We start from the raw sequence: 23,179 nt of genomic DNA on the forward strand, positions 1-23,179 counted from the left end.
AACAACAGATTCACTGTATACTTGAAAAAATGCTTATGTTTAAAACAAAATATTTAAAAATGATCTTGTTTTTTTCTCTCAGCACTGCCTTTCTCTTATTATTTATTATTTTTGTTTTTATGGGTACATGGTAAGGGTATATATTTATGGGATATTTCGATACATGCATACAAAGCATAGTAGTCACATAAGGGTAAATGGGGTATCTGTCACCTTAAGCATTTACCATTTCCTTGTGTTACACACATTCTAATTATACTTTTAATTATTTTAAAGTGTACAATAAATTACTGTTGACTGTAGTTATCCTACAAGCACAGCATTTCTAAATCAGGAAGTTTGTTCTTGGTTTCCGGTCATATCTTTTGTTTAGTAATTGAATTCAAGTCTCCTTTACTTGAATCCTGACCCATTGTTAAGAAAGGGAGAAAGTCCAGGGACAGTAGCCCATATTTGAAGAAACCTGTGTTGAAGACTAACTCTCCCAAGGGTGAAATGGGGTTATCTTTTGTCTGCCATTCTTTTAACTTTGTTTGTGGGTATATTTGAGTAAACAGTTGAGTCATTTTGTAAGTTGATGAGGGAAGAGAACCAACTATCTTCTGCTTCTTCTGGAATATTTCCTTCAAAGTTTGCTACTCATTTTGTTTCTAATAGAACATAAAGGAAGAGACATCTAAGAGCTAATGTACTGATAGTTTATGATATCACTCAAAGCAGTTTAATATTTTGTGGTTTAGTATCTTCAGGGAATGAGGAGGTTCCTTCTCTTAGTTTTTTTATTTGACTGAGGCCAGACTGGTATGAAAGAAGTTTATTTTACAATTCTAAAGTCTATAGCCAAAAAAAATCGTTATTCATGTAATAATAGTATTATTACATGAAACTATTCTATAATGAGCAGACTAGTATTATAACAAATAGTGATTAATGGCATTTTAATAAACAACACAAAATTTATACCTAAATCTTTTTAAAAGCTGATGTTTCCTTGTTTGAACCTAATTAAATGATTAAGATATGAAGAGGTAAATACAGTGCATTAAATAAGCTTGCATTTTTTGTTTGTATAATAACTTTGATTGCCAAACTTCAATATGATCCAAAGGGTTCAGTGGAATTGTGTATGACTTAATATATTTTGTGGCGGTCTTTAAAAATATTTCTGTACAGAGTCACTAGACAAACTGAGTAGTAAAGTGATACAAAATAACCAAAGTGATACACTAATTAAATGATCTTATTTTAGAACTAAACTGTTTCTTTTCTCAAAGGGTTATATATAATTCTAACTGACATTAGGAAACATCTTCATTATGTAATTCTGCCTATTAGATTTTTATACTTTTCAAAAGTAGATAGAAGATACAGTGTATGAAGAAAACACCAGTATAAAGTTTAATGAGCCAAACAATATGTGAATAAAACGTAAATGTAACCCTGCAAAACAAAAGATTATAGAATGTACATGTTATTTTCAGAAATATTTATAGATTTCCTTATGAATTTAATGCAATATGAGTTTCAACATTTATAGTAGTAACTTTTTCTGTGCTTTTAGATACCTTGTACTTAAAATCAAAGTATAATTTTATTTGGCTTTTTATTATTTTACATTCTGTTTAGTATCACTGAAAGCACAGGCAGTTTTATTCTAGTGTTTCAAAGTTGTTTAGTTTTAAATTTGACCAGTACTACCTTTGCGTTATAGGATGTAATTTAAAAATCAGCCACTTTCAGTGTGGGAATAATAATATTGATCCACTTATTCTATGTTTGAGTAACTCCTCAATAACTTAATGCTCTAATTTGGAAGAACACTGTCTCTTCACATTTAAAGGAGAGTTTTGTTTGTTTGTTTGTTGCTTTTTTTGGGGGGGGGCAAGAAATGATCTGTATCTTATAACCTGGCCCTGTTTGCATAGCAGCTAAACTTTTGGGTCTGGAACTTCAAATCCCTTATGATGAGTATCTTTCTTTCTCAGTGGCCAACTTCAGCCTTTCTTCCTATCTCTACTTATTTTACTGCCATATTCCACTTTCCGTTTACTATGTCTGGCCCTGCACAGCAGACCAAAAGAGACAGCCATGGGACTACAGCAGATTAGAGAGGTGAAAAGGTCTCTCACTAGAGTCACACATGTTTCCAAATGGCCCAAATATACAGGATTTCAGTAGAAACATAATTCGAATGTTTTATTTTAGAGTCAGATTCTTTTAGTTGGAATGGACTTGGGAAGTTCTCAAGTTGAACCCCTCCTTCCTCCTCCCCACTTAGTATAGGTAAGAAAACTGAGGGCAAGTGACTTGTACAATGACATAGAACGTCAGAATTAGGACTCTCGAACTCCAGCCTCCACACTCCTCCACAAATGTTCTTAGGGCTAATACAAAACTTTTTTTAAAGGCAAAGAACTCAAATATACTGCCTTTAGTGTTTTAAGTACCTGTTCATCTATAATTTTGAACTCCGTATTTTTTTCTAGAAAAAGCAAGTTTTATAAATCTGCATTCAAAGTTTGCATAAATACCTTAATGTTTTAATTATTTCCAAATGTAATTTTTGGTATATGGATTATTTTTAGAATGACGTAGAAATAAAATTTAAAAATGTTTTCCAAACCATCAGTGGGCTTTATTTTAAGGAGAAATGCCATACTTACTAGGTTTTTTAAAAAGAAAAATATTGTATATTTAATTCCTATTATTTGTATTTCCTCTTATTGGGAATTAATGATGTATGTCATAATCAGTGTATTAGTGTAAATAATTTTCAGTCCTGCTATGCACGTCTTTACTTTTTTGATGAGGGTAAAGGTGCTTTTAATTGTTTTAAGAATTTTTGTAAACATTCATTTAATTATGAATTTTAAAAATGGAAATCTTTGTTCTTGTAGGTCACTCTTTTTTGGAACGAAAGTAAAATACTGGCAGCTGATATAGGTGGTACAAGCTGAGACTTGCCCAGCTGGGCTTTAAAAGTGTAGCAGCACTCTTAAGTAGCAGTGAATGAACAGAATGAATATATGAACGGACTGCCCTTTATTCCATAGCAACCAGACGCAATACCGGCAACTATGCTATTATCTGATTTTTTATTTTCTTAATCTGAGTTTTTGGAAGGTTATGTTGTTTACTTTTTAATAGTATGGGACTGTGGCAGGAATTGTAATTACCAAGATTTTGTCTAATTATTTCTCTCTCCTCTCTGTGTCTTTCTGTGTGTGTGTGTGTGTCTGTGTTTTACAATTAGAAGTAAATCAGTGAGCTCAGGCTTGAATTAGTTTCGGTATTGTGCTAAAGATGAGCAGTTCGAGCCCTAACCCTGTTAATTATTTGAAACAGTCAATTTAAGAGAAACCAAGAATATGGCAATTGAACTTCCCAATGTAACCTGATGCTCTCTGCAGCCTCATTTGTGGTAACAAATATGAAAGGATACATTTATATAAAACAGGAGTATGTTTCCTGTGGGGGAAAACCGCTTGTCATTTGCTTTTAACAAGGTGTAAATCCCCACAGATAAACCTTCTTGTAAAACTGTTCCCTTTGGATTTAGCCTCACCTTCAACAAAAAGGGAGATGTAATAAACAAAAGTATGATGAAATATTAGTTAGCTCTTGCATTTTTTGCCTAGAAGTTCCTCTTTTTTATTCTTTATCATTTTTTAAAATTTAATGCCGCTGTTGCAGATGAATTGAGAGAGTCAGAATATAATGCATTACATTCATTTTGCTTTCTGTTAATGTGTTTGGGGGAGAGATCTAAATAATGTACTTTTAGATTGAACTATATTTCTGATATATCAACATATATACTGACTCATAAATTAGAATGGAAAATACAAATATTGAAAGTGTAATTCAAATGAATAGAAAGTGCTAAATACTTGCAAGTCTTAAATTGAGATTTGAATATAGAGATTGAGATACCAGAGTAACTACTAGACTGCTGTATTTGTTGGATGTGCAGAGAAGGAAACTCAAATATGGAACGTGGTCTTAATGTCTTATGAATCATTTTTACTTAACTTTTAAAATTCAGATTAATAGAGTCCTCTAAAAAGAAGGTTTTTTTGAATTTTTAGAAATAGCTCAGAGTTTTACGTTTCCCTCTGTCAGAATCTTTTCAGGATTCCTCATTGCCTCTTCATCAGAGTCGTTTAAGAAATACTTATTAGTTATCACAGTGTCCCACAGAACAACCACAGTCTTTGCTGTTAGGAAGCTTATAGTCTCATGTCCATTTTCAAACTTGTATTTCACCACTTTTCTCTGTACTTCCCCTTTTTTGACCCGTCTACATTTCGTATCTGTGGGATCTGCATTTGTGAATTCAACCAGCTGAGGATGGGAAACACTTGAAAAAAGAAAACAATATATAACAACACAACAATAAAAAAAGTAAATACAGTATAACAACTTTATATAGCACTTACATTGTATTAGGAATTATAATTAATCTAGAGATGATTTAAAGTACACACGGGAGGATGTGTACAGGCTATACACAAATACTATGCTATTTTATGTAAGAGAGTTGGGCACCCTTTTTTAAGATGGAGGTCCTGGAACCAATTCCCCATGGTTACGGAGGGACAACTGTATTATGTATTGGTTAAGAGCATGAACTTCAAAATGAACAGCCCTGGGTGTGAATTCGAGCTCTGCCACTGACTAGCAGTTTAATGTTAGGCAGATTACTTAAATTCTGTGAAATAGGATTAATAAAATCAACCTGAAAAGATTTTTTCAAAGACAGTATATGACATAGTCAAAATAGCACTGTGCCTGACACGTGAGTGTTTAATAAATGGCAATTGCTATTATTATCCTATATGGTCTGAATTCTGCCTTGTCATTTCTTTTCTCTAAAACTTAGTTCTCATCCTTTATTCTGTTAGAACGTGTTTTCTACCCTACTTCAATTAATCTCTTCTAAAATTTGAGTGGTCCCTAACTTGATGGGTTCATTTCTAGTAATGTCTTATTATCTCTGCTAATTGGAAATTGTGATTTAGATTTTTGTTTGTTCAGTTGTAAATGCTTAATCTTTTTAAATTGTTTGTAAGCTTACTGAGGGCAGAAGACTCCATAATCAAGGTTTTTGAACTCAGCATGAGACCCAGTGTCTTTTTCTAGTAGAAACAATGAATAGTTGTTTAAGCTTCAGATTGTCAATTTGGAATCTCTAATCAAATTTTAGAAAACACATTTCACTATTTAAAAATTTTGTCTAGTTCTGATTTTACAATGACCTTTCAAGCAATGCAGTCTTATTTTTATTATTTCCATTGGATTTATTTACTTCTTTCTTTTCCAAAATGAATTTAATGGCATGAATTCATGAATTTTTGGATATTTCTTCAAATAGAGTATCATGTAGCTGGCAGTGGATTGGGGTGACCTTAATCCAGGTCTTTTTCTTCTTACCTTTTCAAATGACATTTTGTCACCTCATTCTATATTTATATACATACATTTCTCTATATGTGAAATTCTAGACTCATATATCTATATATAGATATAATTCCAGACTTGTTTGGATTTTCTTAGTATCCAACAAGGCTAATATCTTACTTTCAGAAGTTGGGGAATGCCTTTAAGGATTCTATACCTTATTTCTATTTTCTAGTTGTGACAGGGTGCAGGAATTCCTTAATATAGGAGAGACATGCTGGGCATTATGGGAACCTTGCTCTGGGGGACTACTTTGAATATCCCAAACTTTGGGTTTTTCCTTCTACTGCCTAACTTTACTGTGCCTGCTGGGATGTCAAAAGTAGAGGATCAGGACTTCAGTTCCAGGGTTACACCAAGGCAACCAGTAGTATCAGAATGGAATTAGTACAGTAGTGAGATCCATGTTTGCATTTGTGATATTTTAATTAGGGTTGCACTATGCGAAGGTATGATTATCTGCCTTTATGTCTGCTACAGAGACTTTACCCTGAAAAACCTTTTTTTTAAAAAAAAAAAACAGTTGTCCTTCATAAATCTATCCAGCCCTCATTTTAATCAGTGTATATTCATTGTATACCATCTCTCAAGATGATGAGTTGCTGAATTTAGTGCCGTTTGTGAAGTCATCTTAACCTCTTTCCAGACTTAAGGAGTGCTCTTCAATTTCTGTAAGTTTTAATATACATGCTCATTTCACTTTTTAAAAATTATTTCATTCATTTCTTGAGCAAATATTGGCACATAAAGTAGGGGCCAAGAAGTGAACTGCTGTGAAGGATGCAAGAATGAATAAAACTGATCATTCTTCAAGGGCCTCTGCCCTTGAAGGAACTCACATTCAAACAATTGGGGGTGAGGGAGAGAGAAGATAAATGAGTATGTATTATAATAGGTGGTTGTCAATGCTATGGAAAAAACAAATGTGAGAAGCAGGGGGGTAGAGAGTGTAAATGATATGTAAATGATGGGGGTGGAGAAGGTTGTAATTTTAAATAGGATGATTAAGAACACCTTGCAGATAAGGTAACATTTGAACAAAGACCTGAAGGAAGGAAGTTTTGGATATGTCTTCAAATGTGGCTTTGTATATTTATAATATAATATTGATACTTTGATAGCTGCTGGCCTTCCTTTTATATTAAAGAGTCCTAATTTTTACATCTGTCCTCACACAGCACTTTCTGCCTTTCTCTTTACCCCCTTTTATCATTTTTATATGCCTTTCCCTGAATATTTTATTTTATATTTTATATAAATATACAATATTTTATTTTATATTTATATAAAATAAAATATTTTATTTTATATTTTATATAATATAAAATATTTTATTTTATATAAAATATAAATTAAAATATTTTATATTATATAAAATATAAATATAAATAAATTAATATATTTATATATAAATATATATAAATATATAAATATATATTTATATAAATATTTATATGAATATAAAATATATTTTATATATTCATATATATAAATATAAATATATAAAAATAAAGTATAAAATAAATTAAATATAAATATATAAAATATTTTATTTTTATATTTTATATATTTTATATATAATATAAAAAATATTATTTAAAATATTTTATTATATAGTATATATTATATACTATATAATATATAGTATCATATATTATATATTATATATAATATATAATATATAATATATGATACTATATATTATATAATATATATTTTATACATATTTTATATATAATATATAAAATATATTTTATACATATTTTTTATATATTATATAATATATATTTTATATATTATATATTATATTTTATATATAATATATAATATATATTATATAATATATAATATATATAATATATATTATATAATATATAATATATAATATATATTATATAATATATATAATATATGTTATATAATATATATAAAATATAATATATACTATATATACTTTATATATATTATATATTTATATATGGGGGAGAGAGAGAGAGAGAGAGAGAGATGTATTGATGAAAACTAAGGAATCGAGCAGATTGAGCCATTTTCAAAATTAAATTCTTGAAGTCCACCCTACCTGCTTCCAAGTTGGAGGCTCTTTGGAAACACTTAAAAAATTGAACAGCGTGTGCACATGAAGTGTTAAAAGTAAAAATTACAATAATAGGCAAATAGAAATTAGAGTTAGCCAGACTGCTAATTTGGTTGGTTATACCCTTAGTTTACTTATGGCTAATTTAAATTTGACAGAATCTTTGCATATGATGACTTCTGTGATAAAAATGCTCCTCAGTGTTTTATATGAAACAATGTCATTGTTTATATAGCATAGCTATCATCTAGTCATCTTTAATAGTAATTTATGAATTGTATTTATTTGTAAAACTTTGTACATGTAAAAAGACATAAAAGGCAAATGAGAGGTTATTTAAATAAAAGTTACTAATGGAGGCAAATTGTCTTGAATTCTATTATTTTGACAAATAGATTGTCATACTGATATTTTTAGAATGGGGTTTTCTGTGTACTAGTGTCACAATCATATTTTCCATTTCAGTTTGGTGTCAGATACTCAGTTTGGTGTCAAATATTCAGCATTATGTGCCTGTCATCCATTATGAAATGTACAGTTTCACAGTATTCGAGGCTATTCTACTGTATTGGACTACTTAAAAAATGGTACAAAATAAAATATAATGAATATAACATAAATGTGTATACATTTAAGTTATTTAAGGAAATAGACATTTTTATGGAACCTTAAGCAAAACAAAAAACTACCTTTCTCTCTTTGAACTTATACAATTATATATACAATATTTATTTTTAATCTAGGTTTCTATCCTGAAAGGCCGGTTCAATGATTATACTTGCAAATATGCCCAGGCATTTATGTCTGAAGTGAGTCAGCTGTGCACACATTTTCTCAAGCTGTGGGCCAGAGTCTGTTGAAGACGAGTACCTGGTTATTTCTGACATTAAAAAAGTAAAAAATTAAGCAAAATTTAGTATCTCCACTTGTTTGTACCACCGTTGTGTTTATGAAAAGATATGGGAGGTATAAGAGACTCTGGTGACCAATGAGTCTTCTCTCATGTTTTTCCTCGTAACTCTTTTGATTAGGAAACATTTAAGCATATTACAGCATAGAGCAGTTTGATGAAATGATGAAGTGAATTTCCATGTATCCATCACTCTCGTTTAAAGTTAACAACTTATGGTTAATCTGGTTCTAGCTATAATCATTTATTCCCCACCTATCTTATTATTCCCATTGCTTTTTACCTTTGGAAAGAGAACCGACATAGATGACTCAGGGCTAACATTCACATTGCCAGTCCATTGCTCTGCCTTGTATGTTGTGTTATCTACCCTGTGGATGGAAGGGTGAGGAAAAAAAAATCGTGAAAATAATGAAAGTTTCTAAACAGGTGTTAAATTTAATATTTTGAATTGCGAACTGTCATATTTCTGATGTTAGATTTAGAGTTGGAATTGAATACTGTATAATTTTTCAAATTTAGTGTTGACTGCACAAAGACTGAAAGTTCTGTGAGATGGTATTATTTACCTCTTTATTAAGATGGCTTTTATGTTTTTGAAGATTTTCTGTGTATTTTTCTTTCACTAAAAATTGTGAAATATGTAAGTGAGTTTTTGGCATTCATAATATGATGTGGCTGAAATTATCCTTTGGATTTATAGAATGTACTTCAAGGTACCTTTTCATTATCCTCAATTATTGATTTCAAAAATCAGCTCATTTCAGTATCTCAAGTTTTTAGATATATAAAGGTGAATGGTAGTAGTTAAAAAGTGAAAGTGATTTTTTTTTTTTTTTTTTCTTTTGAGACAGAGTCTCGCTCTGTCTCCCAGGCTGGAGTGCAGTGCGTGATGTGGGCTCACTGCAAGCTCCGCCTCCCGGGTTCACACCATTCTCCTGCCTCAGCCTCTTGAGTAGCTGGGACTACAGGCGCCCGCCACTACGCCCGGCTAATTTTTTGTATTTTTTTTTTTTTTAGTAGAGACGGGGTTTCACTATGTTAGCAAGAATGGTCTTGATCTCCTGACCTCGTGATCCGCCCGCCTCGGCCTCCCAGAGTGCTGGGATTACAGGCGTGAGCCACCGTGCCTGGGCGAAAGCGATTTTTGATAGAAGTTAGAAAACGTGTTTAACTGAGGTTACTCTTATAGTCAGTTCTAATCAGTATCACATTCCTGTAATGTTAATATTAAAAATTTCTTTGGGCAGGGCACGGTGGCTCACATCTGTAATTCCAGCACTTTGGGAGGCTGAGGTGGGTGGATCACTTGAGGCCAGGAGTTCGAGACCAGCCTGGCTAACGTGGTGAAGCCCTGTCTCTACTAAAAATACAAAATTAGCTGGGTATGGTGATACATGCCTTGTAATCCCAGCTACTCTGGAGGCTGAGGCACGAGAATCGCTTGAACCTCGGAGATAGAGGTTGCAGTGAGCTGACGTTGCACCACTGCACTCCAGCCTGGGTGAAAGAGTGAGACTCTATCTCAAAATAAAAAAAAAAAAAAAAGGAAAAAAATATGTATCTTTTTGTATATCAACATCCTTATTGATCTTGGCTAAACAAATTGTTGAAATAATTTGAAGAAACAAAATAAGGAAATAGTCTGTCAGGAGAAAGAAGAAATAATATTTTTATGGCCCTCGGAATAATTTTATTTTTCTTTTTATACTTGGTAATACATGTGTACAAAAAAGTATTCTAACCTGTAAGTCAAGTTCTTGGTTACCAACTCTAATTATATATCAAAGAATTTACAATTCTTGATAAAAATTATGAAATTAAGAAAAATCTGTTCTATTTGGCAACATTTACTGAGGATCTTTGATTTTTAAAAATTTTCTTTTAGGAAGGTGGGTAAATGGAGATAAAGCAAATGTAATAGGGTGTTACTAGTCCAAGAAAACTGGAATTTGCCAAAAAGAGGCTAATTGCATGGTGGAATATGTTATTTTATATAGCTACATAGTATATAGTTTCTTTTACGAATGCCACACTTAATTATATTGAAGCTTTGTAGCCTTGAGGAGACAAGGACCCAATGAATACCAGAAGGCACATTCCAATGACACTGCCAATATAGATATCCATACCTGTTGGTTTTATTTTTGCCATTTAGTTAATAGTATTGACAGGGTCCTAAGTATTCATGTAACCAATTTAGAACTTTGATTCTTTAAGATCAGATCCTTAACAGAATTATTGAATATGCTCAACTAATAATTGACTAAGTATTAAATAACTGTTTTGGAAGTTAACACATTTGCCTAACACGTGCCTTGTGACTAGTATACTCCTCAGTAGAATCTGACTTTAATAACTTTATTGACTAGTGTGTGTGTATGTGTAGTGCGTGTGTTTGAATGATTTGTTCTTATTTGGGAAATATCAATTTTAATTACATTTAAAAGGTTTTCATACATTAGGCCCTATGGAATCAAGTTAAATTTTTCTTGTCATACAGGAGAACTAGAAAGTATTCAAATTAATTCTTTGTAAACTTAAGGGGAGCCTATAAGTTACTAATCTTGGTTTTTACATTGTGTCTGCTGACATCACTGAATCTTTTAAGAACTTTTTTTTCTGAGTTTGCATTTTTTTTAAGAAGGATGAAGCAAGGAATATATAATTATTGAATATAAACTTTCATATTTGTTTTCTCTTTTTTCCTTTTCTTTTCATCCGGAAAATGAATCCACATTTCTTTTAACAAATCCTCTTTCAGTTCTCTTTCTAACACGTTCTTGTCCGTCATTTTTTTCTACCTCTTTTCTCCCATTTGCTCTGCTGTGCTGGGCTTTGCTTTGCTATGCGCTGTTTCAGTTCTAAACCACCTTAGTGAACCCATTCTCTTCTTGCTTCGTCCTCAGTTCTTTGGTCAGATGTTGCCTTTACACCTCTCAGTGTACTTCATCTCTCCTTTATTGTTGATTTCTTGGCCTTTCTTTTTTGGGTAGTTGTTCCACATTCCTCTGTTTGTTGCTCTGGGGTACTTTTAGAGAAATAGTTAATTTCTTTTACTCTGCTTCCTATAGTGTGTAAAGAGAAGAAATGAAAGCAACCATTGAAGGACAGATAACTGGCTCTTTAAAAAGGAATAAGGTAGTGCAGTTGACAGGTTATTTAAAGGGTTCCCAGCTCATAATAGTTAAGTTGAAGGGCTAAATGCTTCCAAGAATGTAGAGAAAATGTCTAACTTAAAAAAAATTAACTTTCCAAAGTTGCAGGCAATATTAATATAGCAAAAATATCCGTGGAAAGTCCTGGATAGATTTTCATAGTTAAGATGATGATTGTTATTTTTGTGTGTGTGGTCTTTGGTATTTTATGATAGAACACCTTTATCTTGGTCTCCAAATATCTTATGAAAAAGGCTTATTTAAAAATAAGTAATACAAATTAGTACAATTTCTAAAGGAATCAGAAGCTGTCCCTTAACGTCTATCCACTTTTCAAAATCCATTTCCCACAATTTGACATAACAGTATTTCATTTATAAACTCTGCTGTGCTTTTCTTCTCATTTACATTCAAATAATGCTATCTAATTTTAGTAAATTTATGTGAATAATTTATTAAGTGTTAATCTTTAAAGTTATAGAATGTGCATATGATAGGCTGGTATAGATTTTATAATTAATATAAAATTATTACTGTCCAAAAGTGATGAAAAAATCTGTTTTTATAATGAAATGTTGAACTTCTTGATTTTTAAAATAATTTTTTGGGGGGAATGGTTTTTATTTTTACCAACTTCATGATTTCTGGGATTCCTAGTTTTAACTTATTTTTCTATTATTGAAGTTTATAAAAGTTGAAGGTACTTAGTGCTGCTTTATTCCCTAAAACTTGCTCAGTTCATTTATATCCATTATGACCTTTTAGGAGACTGTATGAAAATAAAAACTTGGGATTGGTAGGTGGTATAATTGAAATGTAGATGATAATCTGTTCATTGTTTGTTTTACCAAATTAGTTAGGGATTCTGAGGATACATTTTGAATATCTGTGTATGTTTAGCATTTTGTCCCTTTGTTAGAAATCTCTCAGTGTGACTTGTTTTTAATAGGATGTGTCTTGAATTGTAGGCCAGTCACTCCTGAAAAGTATTAAGCCCTTTAAACACACTGGTTGGACCCATAGAGGGAAGCCTACAGGTTTGTTAGCACTCCTTAGCCTGAAAGCACAGCATACCCTTTTAGGTTGCACAGCAACAGACTCCTAGCAACCGTAATAGATTGAATTTCTAAGAGTGACCAGGCCGGATGTAATAATAAAGCAAGAGGTACAAACAGTTGTCATGGTTTTCTTTTCACGGTAAGCTAGTTTGATTTGGGAAAGCTTAGCTTTTCAAAAATGGGCAAGCTTCTTATTAAACTACTACTGTTTGTGCACAGGACTTGTGGTATTAAAATAGCAATAATAGTACCAAATTTAAACAGCTACTGCTTAAAAATAATATACCCAAAATAACAACAACAAAAAAAGGATATCATGTAAAGAAGTTTTCAGGGAAGTATTTTTAAACAGTTTATCAACAACTTAAAAGTGTACTATAGCAAAATAATGCTTTTTAAAAATAAAAAATTTATATTTGTGTTTTCTCACTCTTGTTGTGGTCCTCTATTTAATTTTGCAGCAGCCCCTTGTAGTTTTATGTGATTTAAGTGATGTTCATATAAAACTGATGATTATAATAAACTTAAAATTTATCTAAGAAAACAGGCTATTTGAACTGTATATGAACAACATTTTTTGAAATTAAGAACTAATAAGTAGTGGAGCACATAATTTATTAAAGAAGAGTAAAGTGTTAAAATATATAATCCTTTACAGCGACAGTAAAAGTATCGGTGATATTCCTAAGAGTGTAATATTGTGCTGTAAGTTAACATTTCTCCTTTGTGTCCTTTAGTATGTGATTGCTAATGTAGACGTGAAAAGGGGATTAATTCAGATACATTCACAACCTGCAACAAGATGCATCCATCAAAAGAATCAGATCCTCATATAGCTGCTAGAGTTGGAACTACAGTCTTTGACAGCAATAAGCTGTAAATATACACACATGCTAATACCCTTGATTTGTTCATCTTTTGTGTCAGCATTTGGAAAAGATTGTTAAAGTGGCAGTTATAGTAAAGACTGGCAATTACAGTAAAGAGCAGAAATTAGGTATTTGTGACCTATTATATTTCATTAAAAGACTTCCTTATTAAAATGGCACTGCTTACTCTGATTACTTGACAGCTGCCCTAAACAGATTAGAAAATACACAGCTTCAGCTAAAGGTAAAATCAGCCTCTTTAAGCAAGCTTATGACATAGAACAAGTAAATGGTATAGTGTAAGCAATTTTTTTTGTAAGACGTTTGCTTGAGGTAGAGATGTTTGTCAGTGATTAAGTGGCGTATTCTTTCATATTCCTGTAATAATAGTTTCTCCACAGTGGCATTTCCCATTGAGGTATTTTTATACACCCATCTGATATCATACTAGTTCCTACTAGTATGAGGCATCCTAGTTCGAGAGATCAGCATGACTTCACCAAAAAATCTTTTTCCTGCTAAGTGATGAGTTACAGCTCCAGTTCAATGTAAATACTGCCTTTACCAGGCAAAAACTCTAATTTTTGGAAGTTTCACCACGAGGTTATCAGTTTTTTTCTTTATCCTTTAATAATCCACTGGAGCCACTGTGAATTTAATATTTAAATTTGGGCATCACTTTCAGAACATTTAATTGTTTGCTTATTTAGAGAAGAATTCCTTGTGGCACTTGTTACCTTCAAGATATTTCTATTTACTTTGTTATATAGTATAGTGACTGTAGCACTTTATAGAATAGTACTGCCTATCAATTGTTCAGATTGTAGTTTAGCAGTTAAGTAGCCTGAATTGGTACATATTGTAACATTTCAAGACTTTCTCACTATATTTCACATCATGAGGTATGGCATAAACACTGTAGATCAGCCTGTGAGTATCAAATCACAGCTCACTCTTGAAGACACAAACACAGGTTCAGTATGAAGCAGATTTGTGGGAAGATTACCTCCTGCAACTAATCTTGAATGTAGATTTTTGTCGGGACTGTCACAACATTAATAGAAGGCTTGTTGTAGTACTTGCATGGATCTGTGAAATTTCCACAAAGATGCAAACTGTGCTGTATGAGACAGTTGTATGCCAGTTCCACATACACAAGTATCTTTAACTTACATATTTAGTGTAATTTTTTTAATCTGATGCATCTTGCATGAAGTGTGTTAGCTTGCAAAATTGTTAGGGAAAAATGTGAGTTCTTTTGAATAAGGGAAACCAGAGTTCAAATCCTGGTTTTGTCATTTGATAGCTAATTATCCTTAAATAAGTTCCTTAACTGCCTTGATCCCAGATTTTTAATGTAAAAATGGGAATATTACCTGAAAGATAAAGTGAAAGGGAAAATGAGATAAGCGTATAGAGAGAGCTTAACGTGATAGTACAGAATTAGTAGTTGAACTGTGGAAGCTAGTATTCTTATTTTCATCTTTCTGGCTTAGTCTTTGTGGTATAGGATATGAGGAGAGTTTTGCAGGAGAGGGTAGCAGCTGAAAATAGTAACATGGCAGTAGACAATCAGAAACAAAATTGTTTTCAAAGAGGAATGTTATTTACTGTATGTTAAGTCATTTTCAGTATTGGGAAGTGATTAAGAATTCTTTAAACTTTTATAAAATGACCTCTCATTCAGATTTCAATCTTGGGGCAGGATCATTAAAGATTACAGAAGCAGTAATAGAAAAAAATATGCACTAAGAGATGAAATACTTACTACTTTGCACAAGGAGTAAAATTTCATTAACAGAACAAGTTTAGTTATTTTAGTAAATATATACAACGAGGCTCGTATTAAATAGCCTGTCTTTAAAATTTTCTTCCGTGTAAAAATCTGTATGAGCAGAAGTGACTAAACTGCCCAGGCTTGTGTAAGCACCTTACAATGTTGATATAAGAGAACTGAAAATGAATATAGCTTCTGCTTAGAAGCAGTAAGGTAACAGTGGAGTCACATAAAAGTTTGATTACCTTTGGCACTTTTTGGCCCACCCCTTAAAACTATTTAATGTGCTCATCATTGATTTACAAAATATGGTTTACGTTTGAATATATTCTGTTGTTGCTTAAGTGACCATAAAGGCATTTAATTTAATTAGAAGGTAATATATTTAAAAGAATAGAAGTGGTTTGAAATATAATAATGGTTTGAAGTAGCTAGTGTGATTAAACTGGTTTAGGCAGTGGCTATCCTATTTCAATTCTTTGAGGAGGGTAAATCCAGCCTAAGATTAATGAAAGGAAGAGGCACAGAACATGCTTAACATTGCCTTGATATTTTAAGAGTGGGAAGAAAACCAGGCTAAAGTGATACTTTTAGAGCCAGGGGAAACAGTACTTACACAGATATAGTTACGCAGATACAGTCTTTCAGCTAAAACCACTAGCTGATTCTATTGTTCTGCACATTTTAAGTTAATCATTTTTTTCTTGAGTACAATTTATGTGTGCATATTATTAAGCCATTTAATGACATTTTAAAGAATTAAATACTGCCAAAAATAAATCCAGAAATGTTAAATTTCAGAGTTAAAATATATTCTATTGATAGCTGCCATTTTTTTACATCAATGAATATGTAATTCTGATGTATTTTGTGTGGTGCAATGTCTGACTTATGGATGGTACAGTACAGTTGACCACTTGTAGAAATGTAGAACATAATTTTACCTTTTATGCTTAATTGCATATTATGTCTAGCTCAGTGAAGATTCATACATTAGCTTCATAAATTTTCTTGCTACATAGAATTTTTTTTTCCTAAAAATGGAGAAGTTCTTGCTTTATGGTTATCTTTTTTTCCTTGATATTCTGAGCACTTTGAATGGTTGAATAGGGGAAAGTATAATATATATACATATACATTAATATACATACATATGTAAATATATACACATATGAAATAGTGTGGACTTTCTTTTCAGGGCAATTTAAAGTTAGAATTCTTCATATTGATAGAATTACTAGGTGAGAAAAACTAATTAAACTACCAAACTTGTCCAGATTCTCACTATTGGTAAGGCCTTTTAACACCAAAATCTTTTATGCAAACTGTACAGTATATATAAATGCTTCTCAAAGTGTGAATGGAAGACCCCTGGAGGCCCTTTTTCAATTCCCTGTGTGAGGCTGCATTTTCTTCATAACTTCAGACAAAACAGCAGATTGGGTGCAGAACTAGATGTGAGAATCCGTCTTCAATTAAGCAAGACATTAATGGATTTTATAAAAATGTACACCAGTTCCATAGTTATCAAATTTTATTTTGGAAAATTTAGATTATTTTATAATTTAAAAAAATTAACATAGAGTGATTACTATTATTTTAAATTAATGAATGTTTATTATATTTCTCTGTTTTATTTTCTAATCAGATGGGTATAGATAGATACAACTATGATTTACTGAAGCCTTACCAGCTGGAGAGAGCCACTGTTGCTCATCTCTTCTTAATTCTGCATTCAGAATATCACATTTCTAGCTTGAAAAGTAGCCATTCCAGAAGTATACACACCATGGAAATTAGTAGAAATCACAAATCTGACTTTTTTTGGTGGGGAGGGAAAGAGTGGAATGTTGGTTTTAAACATTTATCAGTACATGACTGGATATAACACATCCCAACAAAAGTTCTTTGGGATTCTCAAAAAATTTAAGATCTGAAGGGGTTCCAGGTCAACAACTCTGCTTATCACAAAAGAACTGCTGCTTGTTACTATACTATGCAAATTTAACACCAGAGTCTATGCAAATATATGATTGAGGCAGAATTTTCAGCCAGGTACTCTGTCTCTAGGGCCACTTTACCAGTCTTTTTTTCTATAGTGTCTTCTAACAACATTAGTTCCACAAAGTGATTTGAAGTTAAAAGATACGTGATATCTTCTGTGGCTCTCATCATACTAAGTACATAGATTAATTACTTGTTGACTGCTTCGAGACTGTCAGTATTATGGGGATATAGAAAAATGGAAAGAAAAAGGGTTATGGGCTTGAGTGGTTAGGGAAACCTTCAGAGATGAGGTAAAGCAGGACATGGATCTTAAAAGGTTGTTTTGGAGGTTTATTGGCTGTGAGGAAGAGGTTAAGCATACAATGGCATAGAGGCAAGTATGATTTTGGTATAAAGAGTTGGAAGAGCTTGTTGGGAAATTGTGAAGCAGATGGACTGGAAAGGAAATGGCTTAGGATGTGGACCTTAACTAAGTTTATAGGATAACCAGCCAGTGTGTGTGTGTGTGTGTGTGTGTGTGTGTGTATATATATATATATATATATATATATATATATATATATTTTTTTTTTTTTTTTTTGAGATGAGTCTCGCTTTGTCGCCCAGGCTGGAGTGCAGTGGCGACATCTTGGCTCACTGCAAGCTCTGCCTTCTGGGTTCACACCATTCTCCTGCCTCAGCCTCCTGAGTAGCTGGGACTACAGGCGCATGCCACCACGCCCGGAAAATTTTTTGTATTTTTAGTAGAGATGGGGTTTCACCATGTTAGCCAGAATGGTCTCGATCTCCTGACCTCGTGATCTGCCTGCCTCGGCCTCCCAAAGTGCTGGGATTACAGGTGTGAGCCACCGCGCCTGGCCCAGTGTATATTTTTAAAAAATGGATCACATGTTTAGATGAAAGTGGCCCTTTAGGGAGATTAATCTGGCACATCTGTGTAGGATAGATAGCAGAGTGGATCAGAAGTCAGGGGAACCTCTCTCAATCATCTGAAAGGAAGCATATGGTACAGAACTTGGGCTTTTAATTGAGAAAGACTTTGGTTTGAATCCTTTTTCTGCTAGTCTTTTACTTTCAGTTCATGGATAAGATGTAGATAACAACTAGCCAGTGGGGTTGTAAATATTACTGAGGGTGTGAAAGAGCCTAATACAGGTTAGATGCCTGGCACCATGCTAGGACCCTCAGTAAATTATTATCAATACAACATTTATGACTACTACTACTATAATAATAATATTGTTATTATTTGATGAGTTATAATGAAGATTCAGGCTGGGCAACCATCCTTGTAAATAGGATGTGGGGAATCAGGCCCACCCCGACACCAATAAGAGCAAGAATACAAATGAAAGCTCACTCACTATATTTCTCCATACTTAAATGTTGCATATCAGTAAAGAAGTGGTTAAATCAAACATCCTCTGACCTCCTAACTTGACCAGAAACAGCTTTATAATGAGATAAATGACCACTTAGAATTCTCAGATTTTTTTAGCAGTTCTGTTCTAGAGCATAGTGGCAAAGGGAGAGCTGACCCTTTGTCACCTCATCTGTGTCCTGCAGTCTACCTCCATTTTTCATATCCTGGGCTCTTTGCCATAGCATGCCCACAAGATCATCCTGCAGGCAACGTTGCCCCACCCCTTGCAAGCTATCTGTTGACTACCCTGTAGGCCTAGAGTTGAGTATGCCTGAATCTCCATCTGTCATGAGGAGTATAGTCAAGAACTTTGCATGGGAATTTGGGGTCCTGGGAATGTGCTGAAGTAGAGTCTGAAGGACTCAGGGAGCATGGCCCTGGGCTGTGCAGACTTCTTGCCTCCCAAGGAGGTACCTGGCCAGAGGGCCAAAGCAAGCTCTCTAAAGTGAGTGGCCCAAGGTCAATGGGCCCTCTCGCCTGAGTCTCACGGTTGTGCTGGAAGGGACATCTGACATGAGTGACAAATGAGCAGGGCTTATTTACTATTAGTTATGGGGTATGAGAAAATGTGAGTGAAAAAAGATGAAAGATCACTGGGTTTCAGGAGAATTATGGAGCCACTGAGAAAGTAGGACAGTATTTGGGAGTTGGTAGAATGGGACCTGAATGTAGAATAGCCATGTTTTGCTCACCATTATATCCTCCAGCACCTAATTACCTCCTAGCACATTGCCAAGCATCTAGTACTGATTCAATAAATTTTGAAGGGCAGAATAGATATTTTGAATAGTTGTGCCAGAGATGAAAATAAAGTCATTGTAGAATATAGAAAGAAACAAGGAAAATAAGGTCTTGTGGGTGAGCCCAATGTAGCACTTTGGATTGTAGGTAGATAGCATCGATTAGCATGGTCATCTGTAAACTATTAGTGTGGGGAGACTGTATTATATATTTAATTTTTATATGTTTGATACCAAACAACTAGTCTTTCTGAAATGAATAATTGAATAATATACAAGAAGGAACTTTTAAGAAATGAATTGGATTTTAAAGTTGAGTGACACAAATTTGTATCATCAGTAAACTGGTATACCTGAGGAAGTTGTAATCATAAAAAACAAAGAGATCCTAAGCAACTGTGGTTTTTGCTCACAATGAGATATGAAACAGTGAAAGATATGTTCAAAGAATAGGTTTTATTTGTAACCTATTTGGAAAGAAGAACACAGATGACTGTAGACTGGCCTAAAATTTTCACTTGATATTTGCAAGGTATATATAGGGAAAGGTAGTAGGAGAAAAGGATTAGAAGTAATGGAGTAGGTTGAATTATAAACATTTATAACTGCAGATATGTTTGACTCATGTTGCTCAAAATTGTTAAGAAGTATTGTGTAGTCGCTTAGTTAATAACATACAAGGCCTCATGTCAGAAAATATACTGAGAATAAAGTAAGAAAATATAATAATATGGTTAAAATTGCCAAATTCTTTTCGAGAATCCAAGTGTGTTGATTATTGTAGATTATTACATTTTTGATGTATCTGGTTTGTTATCACCTAAATACACAGCAAACACCTGTGATTGTTTTAGTGATCCTTGTCTTGTCTTCTTCAAGTAATCTCAAATATGTGTATTTAGACTGTTGCCTATTCATATATACTCAGCTGTGCCTGTTTGCTTTGTTACTTTTCTATGTCTAATGGAGCAATATAAAAATTTATGGCAACTGTCACTTAATGTCACCTTTACCTTTAAAGAAAAAAGGTAAAGCCAAATCATGCCAGGTAACTGCGATGCTCTTTATAGTTAACTAAATTATCAGATATACTTTGTAATAAGTTGATCTCTGATATCATGGGCCAAATTTAGGGAACATACATAAACACATACATGTAAGTATGTTTGTATATCATTGCTACTCCACATTTACTTTATTAGCCAATAAAGATCATTAGTTTAAAAATAACTTGTGTATTCTCCTTCCTTGAACAAAAGATCTTTCTTTTAAAAATTTCTATAAAACTAAATTATTTTTAAGGAATGAGCAAATGCATGTCAGCTGCTAAATCATTCTCACTTTTGCTTCTCTACAAGAAATTAGCAGGGTGATTTTCAGAATTGTTTGCTCTCTCATCTTCACAGTTTAAAAGCACATATTCTTTTAAAGAATCCTTTTTCTGAGATTTCCCCTAATTTATATTTCTTATTATTACAATACTATGATTATTCTTTGAATTATAGTTCTTTGAAAACTAAAAATTCTCTCATGTAAAATCAAAAACAGTATCTTTTTTGGCTAAATCAGAAACATCTAAAAATATCAGTGCATTCATGTGAAGAAATACTTCTAAAATAATTCAGTTATGTAATTAATATAATTAATACTTATCTATAAGCTTAATAATTTTAAATAGTCACATGGCTTCTACATATCAAAAAATTCATTTTTAATGTGAACTAATTGTTCTTGCTTTTAATATTTTAGGCCACTTGGTCATTCTGGCATTTTATGGTAGAGAATACGTTGAGTTTGGCTCATGGAAGGAATATGAGGTAATTTGAACACATGTTCTTTATAAATAATGAACTGTGTGTACATAATACAGAGTATTTTCAGATGTCATATATGGAGTCTCATGTCTGAGTTTTTTCAATAGTAATTTTCTTTTTTCATATTTTGATGTTTTTCCTTTCTTGATGGTTGGCAATAGTTAATATGGTGAAGAACTTTATTTTCTATCACTACTATATATGTTTTCAAGAAAACAGTATTATTTACATAGTTATGTTTTTTCAGCTTATATTTTTAAATGCTTCAGTTAACCTAGCTTTCTGTGGTGCTGTAAAAACCAGAAGAGAATTCCTTCCTTTCCACCTACCAACTTCCCATCCCAACCAATCCTGCCCCAGGTAGGATTAAGGTCATGCTGCATTTAAAAGTCATAACTGCCACACAGAGTTTATAGAGGAACAATAAAGAAAGAGCACTGGAACTCCAATAATGTAAAATTTTCAGGCACTACTCAGAGTGCTTTGAGAGCACAAATATGAGACTCATAGGTTAGTCTTTTCCTGTCCTTTGATACCCATATGTGACCCTGTGTGATGTATGGGTTTGTCATTCTAAAATGGCAGTCCAATAAGTGTATATGCCACATATATTTTCATAGTGGTTTCATAGACTAAACATTAAGCCTATATCAAAGTAAGTTTCAATTAAAGGTAGAAAAATAATAGTTGACTTTATGAAATTAAGCCAATGATACAGTAGCAGGCTTATCAGTAGATATTAAGTATTTGGTAGAGTAATTGGTTAATATACTGCTGATGTCATAATTCCCCTACTCTACTACTCAATAATAGTTTTGTTATGTAGGAAGATGCAGCAGCTTGTTTGTGTGAACTTCTGCTTCCACTACAAACAGTACTTTAAAGAGAGGCCTTCCACTGGCATTCAGAAAGGTGAAAAAAGCAGGAGTCAGGGTGGGGTGGATAGGTGGGAAGGGTGTCAGAGGGATAGGCATAGTGTCTGTGAGTACTTGTAAGCTGTCATCATTGGTCTTTGAGGTTATGTTTGCATCCAAATTACTTCCTTACCTTTCCAAAGAGTTGAAATGCAATTGCCAGCCCATTGAGGATGATCAAACATTGCTATTTTAATGTTTCTCAATTTTTAATAAATGAAGCTTATATTATTAAAATTGGTGTTATTTAAAAATAATCATGTGATTTACTTTTTTTTAAGCATGTATCATCTGGTAAATTTTTGAAAAGTATTAATAATTTATCTTTAAATACTACACTTTAATTTCTAAGTTCTAAAAATTGTGTTCATGTTGTTTCAATCAAAGATGTGATGATGAAATAGAATCCATCAGTCTTCACAGGGAACAAGGTACTCCTTATTTCAATTTGATGTATGGTCTTTGTTTTAGCAGCCATGGAGGATACTCTAGTTTCTTTGGGAAGATAAACACTCAATCTGGTAGTTAAGAGACAAAGCTCAAGAGAAATAAGCTGAAGCTGTAACCTCCATTTCAAACTTGTGGTTCTGCGTAAGTCCTCTGTAAAGTACATCAAAAATTCCCCTATGCATTTTCTACAATTTTATGGATATAAGGTTGAAAGAGAAATTGAGTAGTTTTGTGTCTAAGGCCTTGACAACATTATTTATAGTTAGTAATTGCATTTATGTATAGAAGTTACAATTTCAGAGTTACAATAATCTTTATCATAGGTAGTATATTTAAAGGGACTTAGTACTAACTCTTCTAAGTAGTTTTCCTAGGAAATAATTACAGTTTTATTATATTTCTCAAACCATTTGAGTTGTCTGTGTCAAACAAACCAGTTGGACGTTCTTTTCCCTTATCACTCAGTTTTCATGATTGAAGATATCTGACTATGGACATTGATAT

The 23,179-nt window shown here is 32.7% G+C and overlaps 1 protein-coding gene across 48 annotated transcripts in view; it reads left to right on the plus strand.

Annotated features, from left to right (window-relative positions):
* RFX3 (regulatory factor X3) overlaps window positions 1-23,179 on the plus strand; it is a 308,560-nt gene that overhangs the window by 13,862 nt on the left and 271,519 nt on the right. For 2 of the 48 annotated variants that reach the window (XM_063787179.1, XM_063787191.1), the window contains exons 1-2: window positions 22,151-22,223; window positions 22,700-22,816. The exons of 40 other annotated variants lie outside the window; for them this stretch is intronic. The gene's annotated coding sequence lies outside the window, so the exon portion shown is untranslated. 48 annotated transcript variants of the gene reach the window in all.

This window comes from Pan troglodytes, chromosome 11 (genome assembly GCF_028858775.2).
Source record: "Pan troglodytes isolate AG18354 chromosome 11, NHGRI_mPanTro3-v2.0_pri, whole genome shotgun sequence".
Taxonomy (NCBI): domain Eukaryota; kingdom Metazoa; phylum Chordata; class Mammalia; order Primates; family Hominidae; genus Pan; species Pan troglodytes.